Source organism: Schistocerca nitens, chromosome 9 (genome assembly GCF_023898315.1).
Source record: "Schistocerca nitens isolate TAMUIC-IGC-003100 chromosome 9, iqSchNite1.1, whole genome shotgun sequence".
In the NCBI taxonomy this organism is placed as follows: Eukaryota; Metazoa; Arthropoda; class Insecta; order Orthoptera; family Acrididae; genus Schistocerca; species Schistocerca nitens.
The window spans coordinates 385,909,008-385,920,983 of NC_064622.1; the positions used below are offsets into that span (position 1 = coordinate 385,909,008).

Consider the following 11,976-nt stretch of genomic DNA (forward strand, 5'->3'; position numbering starts at 1 on the left):
ATGGTAAAAGTTGGTAAGGATCTGCATTTTTAGCTTCATTGACTTCACGAATCTCATATTAAGATGCAAAACCTGAAATTCATGATGAACTGGGATGACAATGAGCTTGGGTTTAATCTTTTGCTTTCGGAAGTGTGGGTCATGGGAACCAATTTCAACGTCTTTATACAGGCTGTTAGACCCTTTTGGCTATGCAGTAGTTTAAGAATATAATTCGTTCTCTCAGTTTATGTACTAATACTAAAAACCAACGGCAAATTTTGCGAGAAATATTTTATGGACTTAACAAAGAAATACCTGCTGAGGTCCGTGCAAAAAAAGGCTTGTGTGTTTTCAGATGGGAAGAGAAAACACTCACAACGCTTCGTCCAGCGTTGAAACAAGGATATATGCATATAGTGGGAGTCTTGATACCATCTTCCGCTTAAAGAGCGAAATATTACAAAATGAAAAGTACATATAATCCCACAGATCTCAGCAGAGTGGTTAAGGACTAAAAAACAATTATTTTGTTCAGAGTCGCATTAGAGTGCTATGTTTCCCATAATGAAGAGAAATTTCTCTGCCTTAAGGAAGTGGCGAAGACTAAGACTGCGCAAAAAAGAGGAAACATTGTCGATGTATTGTAAGGCAAGGAATGCGCGTGCGTAACGCGGGTAAGGCACACTGCGAGAAACATTTGATTGGTGAATTCAGAATGAGGAAGTAAGGTCCCTATTTACCGTAGACAACTACAGACTATTCTTGTGACGTTACTGGAGGCGCGGCTAGTTGACGGTTTCTAAACTGGTCAACTGGCGAAGCAACTTTTTAAAAATTGCTCAGTTCTCGTTGTAGTATAATCATATGAGAGAATGGTGTTCCTGTGAAGTATAGTGCCGGACGAAAAAACACATGCGACATTAGCGACGACACTGTAGTGGATTCTAGTAAGCCTACATTTAGTTCTGGAGGAGGTCAGGCGGGCATTACAACACATATTATGGGTTCATGTCCACAGTATGACAAAAAGTATTTGTTACTGTCGCTAAACTCTGTAGCTTATCACTTCATACATCACAGAATAATAATCACCTCTCAATGTAAAGTTGACTATAAATCTTGATACACTTCCAACTTCTAAAACCGCTTGCTCGTCTGGATATAACGAAGATGATGCTGTCAGAATTCATGGTGAAACCTTCAGCTGACATTTATTTTGCACAGTTCGCTACTAGTTTCCATTATCAAGCTTAGATCGCAGAAACGGCTGTAAAGTTATACAGTAACTTGAACAAAAGTAATTTGCTCTTTTAAGCCCACAATAATACGAGGCGTGTTTTTTCAGTAAGGTCCGTTTTGTTGTAGACACTAGCAGTTCGCGCGCATACCGCAACGAGCGCGTGCGTCGTGTACCGGCATGCCTCGGGAACAACTGTGCTTTGTTTCAACTTTGCAGCTAACCTGTACGGTTCTGTTCCATGATTTCAAAATGTTTAAGACTATCAACTCGCTCGCCGCGTGTGAGGCACTTAGAAGATGCAACAAGTCTACTTAAGAGACAGCTTACACTACACTCGTTCGTCCTCTGTTAGAATATTGCTGCGCGGTGTGGAATCCTTACCAGGTGGGATTGACGGAGGACATCGAAAGGGTGCAAATAAGGGCAGCTCGTTTTGTATTATCACGTAGTAGGGGAGAGAGTGTGGCAGATATGATACGCGAATTGGGATGGAAGTCATTACAGCAAAGACGTTTTTCGTCGCGGCGAGACCTATTTACGAAATTTCAGTCACCAACTTTCTCTTGCGAATGCGAAAATAGTTTGGTGAGCCCAATCTACATAGGTAGGAATGATCATCTAAATAAAATAAGAGAAATCAGAGTTCGAACAGAAAGGTTTAGGTGTTCGTTTTTCCCCCGCGCTGTTCGGGAGTGGAATGGTAGAGAAATAGTATGATTGTGGTTCGATGAACCCTCTGCCAAGCACTTAAATGTGAATTGCAGAGTAGTCATGTAGATGTAGATGTAGGTTCGCTCAATGATACGGTTTTTGTCAGCAGGGAACTTGTCTGCTGCAGAAATTCATCGATAAATTTGCGAAGTGTACAGTGACACTTTTGTGAGTGAAAGCAAAGTGCGTCAGTGGGTACGAGAATTCAAAGATGGCCGTGACAATGTCCATAATGAGGACCAATCTGGTCGCCCGTCTTTGATAACAGACGATTTGGTGGCTGCAGTTGAAGCAAGGATTCGTGAGAACAGTCGCTTCACAGTAACAGGTCTCCCAAACGAATTTCATGACTTGTCGAGATCAGTGCTTTACGACATTGTTTCTGAACCCCTAAAGTTTAGGAAACTGTGCTCCCGTTGGGTCCTGAAACTCCTAGCAGAAGATTTGAGTGTGCGATGAAGTTTCATGAAGAAGGTGACGGCTTCTTGAGTCATATCCTAACTGGACACGAAGCATAGGTTTCGCATATCACGCCCAAATCGAAGCAACGGAGCATGGAATGGGGACGGACACACTCGTCTGTAAAGGTGAAGGCCAAAACGACTCCGTCCCAGTGCGAAATCATGGCGTCGGTGTTTTGGGACAGGCATGGTGTTTTATTGGTCGACTTCATGCAACGATGTACCACAATCAATACAGAAGCATACTGCTAAACCCTGAGAATTCTACGCAGAGCAATTCAAAACAAAAGATGTGGCATGCTGGAAAAGGGAATTGTCCTTCTCCATGACAATGCAAGACCTCACACTGCAGGTCAGATCCACTATTTATTGGACAGTTTTGACTGGGAAGTTTTAGACCACCTACCCTACAGTCCTGATCTTGCGCCGAGCGATTACCATGTACACCTCAAACAATATGTCAGTGGTAACCGTTACAATGATGATGACGACGTGAAAACGGCAGTGAACTCTTGGTTATCAGAACAGGCGGCCAGTTTTTATGAAGAGGGTATTTTAAAATTGGTTGAGAGGTATGATATGTGTTTGAACAAACTTGGCAACTATGTCGAAAAATAGAGTAAGTATGTACTTTCTGAAAAAAATTAACTTTTTTGAAATAACCTATCGTTGTGTATTTATGTTCAAACGTACCTTACTTAAAAAAAGCCTCGTATGTAAAAAAAATTCTCACAACAATAACAGTATACCATATTTTTCGTCAAGAAGTAAGTCCTCAACTAGAATGAAATTTTCACTCTATAGCGGAGCGTGCGCTGATATGAAACTTCCTTCCAGATTAAAACTGTGAGCCGGACTAGACTCGAACTCGGGAACTTGCCTTTTGCGGGCAAGTGCTCTAAGAACTGACCTATCCAAGTACGACTCACGCCCCCTCCTCACAGCTTTACTTCCGCCAGTACCTCGTCTCCTACCTTACAAACTTCACAGAAGCTCTCCTGCAAACCTTGCAGAATTAGCACTCCTGGAAGAAAGGATATTGCGGAGACATGGCTTAGCCGCAACCTGGGGATTGTTTCTGGATTGAAATTTTCACTCTACAGCGGAGTGTGCGCTGATATGAAACTTTCCGGCAGATTAAAACTGTGTGCCGGACTGGGACTCGAACTCAGGACCTTTGCCTTTCGCAGGCAAGTGCTCTAACAACTGAGCTACCCAACCACTACTCACGCCCCGTACTCACAGCTTTAATTCCGCCAGTACCCCAACGGGGCGTGTGTCGTGTTGGGTAGCTCAGTTGTTAGAGCACTTGCCCGCGAAAGACAAAGGTCCCGAGTTCGAGTCTCGGTCTGGCACACGGTTTTAATCTGCCAGGAAGTTTCATACTAGCGCACACTCCGCTGCAGAGTGAAAATTTCATTCTACAAACAACCCTCAGGCTGTGGATAAGCCATGTCTCTGCAATATCCTTTCTTCCAGGAGTGCTAGTTCTGCAAGGTTCGCAGGAGAGCTTCTGTGAATTTTGGAAGGTAGGAGGCGAGGTACTGGCGCAATTAAAGCTGTGAGGACAGGCCATGAGTCTTGCTTCGGTAGCTCAGTTGTTAGAGCACTTGCCCATGAAAGGCAAAGGTCCCGAGTGCGAGTCTCGGTCCGGCACACAGTTTTAATCTGCCAGGAAGTTTCAAGTCCTAACCTAGTCGACAGCTAGTACCAGTGTGACTGACTGTCAATATGGACTTGCTTCTTGACGAAAATTATCGTACACGATTATCACTGAGAGGATTTTTTATGAATAGTGGTGGGCTTAAAGTAGCAAATTACTTTTGCACAAATATGGTATGCAATTTATGTCAGCTAAGCCTGATAATGGTCACTGACCTAAACTAGTAGCGAATTTTGCAAAATAAATGACATCCGAAGGTTTCATAAGGAAGTTTAACAATTATTTGGCGGCTGAATAACCCCACCTGAACACATACGTAAGATGATGCTGTTGTCGTAAGCGGTGACTGCTGAGAGGGCTGAGAGACACTGTGCACCGACGTAAGCACTCTTCTAGCAGAAGCGGCGTATGGAAGCTCTTGAGGGCGTGTCTAGGCCGACGTCTCTCAATCGCCGCTGCGCCTGGCAGTTATTCTCCTTACTTGTGGTTCCACTGTGACATAGGACTCCATTCTTCGGAACACACCATATGAAGGTCTTCCTCTCCTTACATTTTTATTAAATAAGAAAAAGTGCAGGATTAAGGAAATGCGAAAAAATGCTATGTAGCGTCCCAAATGTGATTCATCGGGTTCGTTGTTGTTGTTGTAGTCTTCATTCCTGGTCTGATGCAGCTCTCCATGCTACTCTGTCCTGTGCAAGCTGCTTCATCTCCCAGTACGTACTGCAGCCTACGTCCTTCTGAAGCTGCTTAGTGTATTCATCTCTTGGTCTCCCTCGACGATTTTTACCCTCCACGCTGCCCTGTAATACTAAATTTGTGATTCCTTGATGCCTCGGAATATGTCCTACCAACCGATCCCTTCTTCTAGTCAAGTTGTGCCACAAACTCCCTTCTCTCCTATTCTATTCAATACCTCATCATTAGTTATATGTTCTACCCATCTAATCTTCAGAATTCTCCTGTAGCACCACATTTCGAAAGCTTCTATTCTCTTCTTGTCCAAACTATTTATCGTCCATGTTTCACTTCCCTACACGGCTACACTCCATACAAATACTTTCAGAAACGACTTCCTAAAATTTAACTCTATACTCGATGTTAACAAATTTCTCTTCTTCAGAAACGCTTTCCTTGCCATTGCCAGTCTACATTTTATATCCTCTTTACTTCGACCATCATGTTATTTTGCTCCCCAAATAGCAAAACTCCTTTACTACTTTAAGTGTCTCATTTCCTAATATAATTCCCTCAGCATCGCCCGAGTTAATTCGACTACATTCCATTGTCCTCGTATTGCTTTTGTTGATGTTCATCTTATATCCACCTTTCAAGACACTGTCCATTCCGTTCAACTGCTCTTCCATGTCCTTTGCTGTCTCTGACAGAACTACAATGTCATCGGCGAACCTCAAAGTTTTTATTTCTTCTCCATGGATTTTAATACCTACTCCGAATTTTTATTTTGTTTCCTTTACTGCTTCCTCAGTATACAGATTGAATAACATCGGGGATAGGCTACAACCCTGCCTCACTCCCTTCCCAACCACTGCTTCCTTTTCATGCCCCTCGACTCTTATAACTGCCATCTGGCTTCTGTACAAATACTAAATAGCCTTTCGCTCCCTGTATTTTGCCCTTGTCGCCTTCAGAATTAGAGTATTCCAATCATCATTGTCAAAAGCTTTCTCTAAGTCTACAAATGCTAGAAACGTAGGTTTACCTTTTCCATTTTCTAAGTCGTAGGGTCAGTATTGCCTCAAGTGTTCCAATATTTCTACGGAATCCAAACTGATCTTCCCCGAGGTCGGCTTCTACCAGTTTTTCCATTCGTCTGTAAAGAATTCGCGCTAGTATTTTGCAGCCGTGACTTATTAAACTGATAGTTCGGTAATTTTCACATTTGTCAACACCTGCTTTCTTTGGGATTGGAATTATTATATTCTTCTTGACGTCTGAGGGAATTTCGCCTGTCTCATACATCTCATATCATCTCATACATCGGGTTCATATCAGGCGAATTTCGTGTTGAAGCAATATTCGTGACATCAGTTCATGATCCTCAGACCAGTGAAGCACGGTTCAGTCCTTGTAGATTCTGGAAGGTGCCACCGCCATCAGGGATGACATAAACTTTGAAGGGAAAGAAGTAGTCTACAACAAAGCTCAAGTTGTCCACGGTTCTCGCGCCTCCGATTACGACCACGCGTCCCATCCTAGCAAAGGTGAATCTCCGTCAAAGGTTAATACCATTCCTATCGGCATGCGTCTGTGGCGTAGAGCATGGTTCGAAGGACCCTTCATTCTTTTGATGGAGTATCTGGACACGACCATCGATCTGGTGTAACAAGAAACATGATTCATCCAGCAGATTACACTTTTCCAATCTCGATGATCCCGTGCCCACTGCGATCGTAACTGCCAATGTCGTTGGGTAAATATGAGAACACGTAGGTGTCGTCTGCTGCAGAGCCCCATGTCCAACAACATGCTGTGAGCAATACGCTCCTAAACGCTTGTGCATACAGCACCACTGTACTCTGACATCACATTTGCCACAAATTGCGCCCCTTGTTCCGCTTTACACATCCTCCGACGTCCACGCTCTATGATGTGGTGTGAACGTCCAACAACTTGTCGCCGAATCGTAGTTTCACGGTCCAGTCACGTTCCGTATGTTGTCACGGCGGGAACACGCAAAGAACCAACCAGACACTCTGTTCCCAGGACTCCCGTTTAATGTACGAGGGCATGCTGAGAAACAATGCATCCAATTTTTTTTAATATGAAAACTCTTAAAAGCTTTTCAAATGAAACACACTTTATTGGCATTCTAAATCAGTATTCTTAATGTCAACATATTTATTTTCAACCTAGTCATCCTGGTGACGAAGACATTCAACCAACGACAAATCTGTTATTGTAGAATGTTTCACTTTGTTGACGGAGTCACAACGTCACCTATGCTGGCACCGCTGCATCACTATCAAAGTGAAGTCCTTGAAGGTGTTCCTAAAGTTTTGGAAATAGATGAAAATTGAATTGGCTGATGACTCTGAGCACTATGGGACTTAACTTCTGAGGTCATCAGTCCCCTAGAACTTAGAACTACTTGAACCTAACTAACCTAAGGACATCACACACATCCATGCCCGAAGCAGGATTCGAACCTGCGACCGTAGCAGTCGCGCGCTTCCAGACTGTAGCGCCTAGAACCGCTCGGCCACCCCGGCCGGCTAAAATTGAATTAGGCCACGTCGGGACTGTATGGAGCATGATCAATGACAATGAACCCAAGGTGCCAGACTGTTGTAGATGTCACAGCTGAAGGAAGGGGTGCTCTACATCTACATCTACATGGATACTGTGCAACACACATCTAAGTGTCCGGCAGAGGGTTCATAGAACCACCTTACCTATCTGGTAAGGATCCCACACCTCGCAGTAATACTCTAAAAGAGGACGGACAAGTGTAGTGTAGGTAGTCTCTTTGGTAGATCCGTTACATTTTCTAAGTGTCCCGCCAATAAAACGCAGTCTTTGGTAAGGCTTCCACATAACATTTTCTATGCCTTTTTTTCAATTTAATTTGTTTGTAATTGTAATTCCTAGCTATTTACTTGAATTTAGGCCTTTAGATTTGACTGATTTATCGTGTAACCTAAGTTTAACTGTTTCCTTTTAGCACTCATGTGGATCACCTCACACTTTCCGATATTTAGGGTCAGTTGCCAATTTTCGCACCATGCAGATATATTTTCTAAATCTTTTTGCAATTTAAATCATAATTCATGATAGTTCAACTAATTTTCATTTATTCTAGAGAAGCTGTACGGTCATCAGTGGTGTATGTTCTTTCGGGAACAATTACTATCTTCATATATAGTTAAAAGCCTACCCGGCCATTGACCTTCGTCTGTGCGAATGTGCATAGGTTTCCCAAACTCTTACGGGAATCGTAGCCTTATTGGGTGCGAGTAATGAGTGTTTGGGCAAATATCTATTAGGAACATTACGTATGTAGATTGTGGACAGTTGGGAATGTGGGTCTCACGGGATGCGTGCAAGGGATAAGTATCTGCAGTCGCGCTATTCATCTGTGTCCTCGGTGGCTCAGCTGGATAGAGTGTCTGCCATGTAAGCAGGAGATCCCGGATCCGAGTCCCATTCGGGGCACACATTTTCAGCTGTTCCCATCGAGGTATATCAACAACACCTGTCGGCAGCTGAGGGTTTCAACTAATTATCATTTATTCTAGAGAAGCTGCACGGTCATCAATGATATCTGTTCTTTCGGGAACAGTTACTATCTTGATATATAGTTTTGCAATTTCTTTTGATCTTGTGATGACTTTACTAGTCGATAAACGACAGCGTCATCTGCAAACAATCAAGACGGCTACTACGTGTAGACAAACTCTTCGAATTCGTTGATCAGTTCTCAAAGCCCTGCAGAACCTTGCAAGGTTTATGGTGGCACCTTTAGACATGAATTTCAAATGTAGGACGCCTTTAACATCCGATTAGCTTGTAGCATGACTTTGCCTGCTAGTGCCATGGTCCTGAATTTTTCTGATGTCGGTGACCCACTTCGAACTCTGCCACACATGTTGAGGTTAGCACCACAGTTTCCTCCATTACGAGCACAAACAACGCAATGTCACACGCTACTGATGTAGATACAACACTCACCGTACACAGCTTTCATTCTTGTATGGATTTCAATTGGAAGCATGTTTTCTGCGATTAAAAACTCGATGACAGCATGCTGTTTCTGACGCACCAACAAAGTTATCTTTCACACAGCCATGTTAATCGCTTCAGTTCCGAGCCCTCTAGCCGTAAATGGTTGCAACGTGCGGCAACGATGTGGTATGGTCGACAGAGTAATATGCATTACATGTAATACCCGAACCGATATTGAGAACAGATTTAAAAAATCGGAGATATTACTTATCAGCACACCCTCGTGTAATGCATTGCTAATACTGTGTGCGTTCATTTGCGTACACGTTTTTAAACAATTTAACTGTAGCAGCTAGCAACGGCAAAAAACGGAGCTGTGCTGCAACTTGTAAAACAGATTCTTTTCCGGTTCAGGTTTTTAATACGCTCAGTAAGAGCTCCCAGGAATCCGTCCCTCGGAATAACGAGTTTTCCGAGACGTCGGAAGGAATTACGATTCGAGAAGAGAGCCACTTTGCGTCGCTAAGTAACAGAATTGAGTTTGTTAGAAGGAGGCACTCTTCGTTTCCGCCTGTTTACTGCGACCTCCCGACTCACGTCCCACCCACTCCCAGGTTCCTTCGCGTTTCGCCCGCAGTGTCATTCACGCAACCTGGCGAAATGAAAGCCTACCAGAAAAGAGTGAAATATTTGACATCCATCATGCACCTTATCACGTGAGAGTGATGGAAGAAAATATTAGACGCAGAAAGAACTTGGAGTATTAGAACGAGATGCTGCATCTCTTACATCGACGGTAATCTTCGAAAGCCACAGTACAGTGCAGGACGACTCGCACTTCACGTCACCACTCGCGACTCTCCATCACATTCAGTCTGAGTACCGAGAGAAGAAAAAATTGCTGGTAACATGCCCCAATATGAACGATAAGAGCCGATCAAAAAGTTTCCGTTCAAAGTTCGTACAGTCCAGAATCGGTATGCCACTCAGGCAAAATCGCCGTAAGCATTGAGGCAATCATCCCACCAACGCCCAAGGATGAAGATATTCATTTATTAAAACACCTTGTCCAGCTGCGTGAAGAAGTCCGTAACCGCACATCGCCGCCTGTAAGGAATCGTCGACCCTTCAAGACCTTTTTTTTTTTTTTTTCAGGGAGCGAAGGCGCAATAATTGTATTGCTACAGACTATAGAACGGGAGCTCGAGTGTTTCCCACGTCAGTTGGTCCGTAATGGATGAAGTTGGCCTTCCAAACCAACCAGCGTCTTGTATGGCATTGCGACCAGCACGGAACTTGACGCGCCATTCCACGACTGTGGTTTTCGAAAGACATGCTGCCTGGTTAACGTCCTTCGTTCTCCGATAGATGCTTACCGGCGTTTGTTCTTCGCCAGCCAAGAGAATAATAACAGCACGTTGGTCCTGTTTGGACGCATTTGGTAATAATGTCGTCATTCCCAAATTTGCCGCACGAACGCCGGAAAGATACTAATGCCTTGCCTATATGAATATGCTTATATACACCCATCAGTCGCGGCAAGTTGCATTTAAGCTGCAGTAACTCCCTCAAACAAAAACTGTTTCAATGCTTCATTGTAATATCATCCCTTATTCTCATAACCTGTACGAAAGACAGACGATTGTAGGGGTCTTCATCAAAATCCTTACTCTCAACAGTCACTCAACAAGGTTTTGCCATCGGCTTACTTTCAAAGCTTCCAATTTAGCTCCCTGAGCATCCAAGGCACACTACCGTACCTCTTCTATGTGCCTGCTACTATTCTAGCAATATCTCTCTGAATTTATTTGATGCTTTCTATCATTTTTTTCAAAAGACACCCAGTACTAGAGAAATATTTTGGAATGTAGTCATTAGCATAATGTTTATAACATTGTCACAGAAGAAGCTGAGTAGCACAGTCACTGTAGCGTAGTGGTTATGACACTACATTGTTACGAGGACGTTCGTGAGTTCAAAACATGAACTGTAAAATTTTAATTTCTATATTCGTTTCGAGTACATTCTAGAAGTAGCCACAAATGTCAAGAATCATTGTACTGGAATGAAACTTCTTGGTAGATTAAAACTGTGTGCCGGACCGAGACTCGAACTCGGGACCTTTGCCTTTTGCGGGCAAGTGCTCTACCAACTGAGCTACCCAAGCACGACTCACGCCCCGTTCTCACAGATTTAATTCCGCCAGTACCTCGTCTCCTACCTTCCAAACGTCACAGAAGCTCTCCTGCGAATCTTGCAGAACTAGCACTCTTGGAAGAAAGGATATTGTGGAGACATGGCTTAGCCACAGCCTAGGGGAAGTTAGGAAGGTAGGAGACGAAGTACTGGCGAAATTAAAGCTGTGTGGACGGGGCGTGAGTCGTGCTTGGGTAGCTCAGTTTGGCAGAGGATTTGGTGGTCTGTTGCTTTGATGATAGGTTCGTATTCTTGCCCCCGCACGGTAGCTCAGCGTGGTCGGTCAGAGAGCTGGTTGTCCTCTGTAGTAAAAAACTGAGTAGAAGGATCAACAAACGAACTTGAACGGATGTCATGTGACGTCCGCAACGACCAAACACAACGATCAACAATGAACAAAATACAAAAAATGGTTGGTAGAGCACTTGCCCGTGAAAGGCAAAGGTCCCGAGTTCGAGTCTCGGTCCAGCACATAGTTTTAATCTGCCAGGAAGTTTCATATGAGCGCACACTCCGCTGTAGAGTGAAAATTTCATTCTATTGTACTGGAATGTTCTGTAACCGTTTATATAACGTATGTGTTCTGGCCGGAGGCAGTTCGATCCGCGCTCTTGTATGTGCAAGTGCTGAATAAACCCTCGTTAAGTGGAGTTAAAGTCAGTCTTTCACCTAATTACATCTTCTTCTACGTGCCATTATTGTAGGCAATTGTAATGTGCTTCTCCAAAACCCTTTCAATAAATATGCTCACCTAGTATGCGAGATATGTGACACAGGCGAAATAGCCTCGTATTTCAAGAAGAACATAATAGTCTCAAATCCAAGGGAGGCAGGTGCAGAAGGGTGTGAATTAGGACTGCTGATATTTTTAATAATATCGGCAATCCGGTGTATCGATATTTAAAAAAATATCACTAAGGGCCCTCGATATATGGAAAATATAATCCATATATCGACTGAAAAAATATCGGCGTACCCTCCTATAAAAATATCGTTTGCACATTGTAAATATACTGTCGGTTTTAGAGATGTAGATT

General features: G+C 43.5%; 1 non-coding gene across 1 annotated transcript; it reads right to left on the reverse strand.

Moving 5' to 3' along the window:
• Window positions 1-10,836: 10,836 nt before the first annotated feature.
• On the reverse strand, window positions 10,837-10,911 carry Trnal-caa (transfer RNA leucine (anticodon CAA)). The gene has a single exon. It is a non-coding gene; the product is annotated as a tRNA-Leu (tRNA).
• Window positions 10,912-11,976: the final 1,065 nt, after the last annotated feature.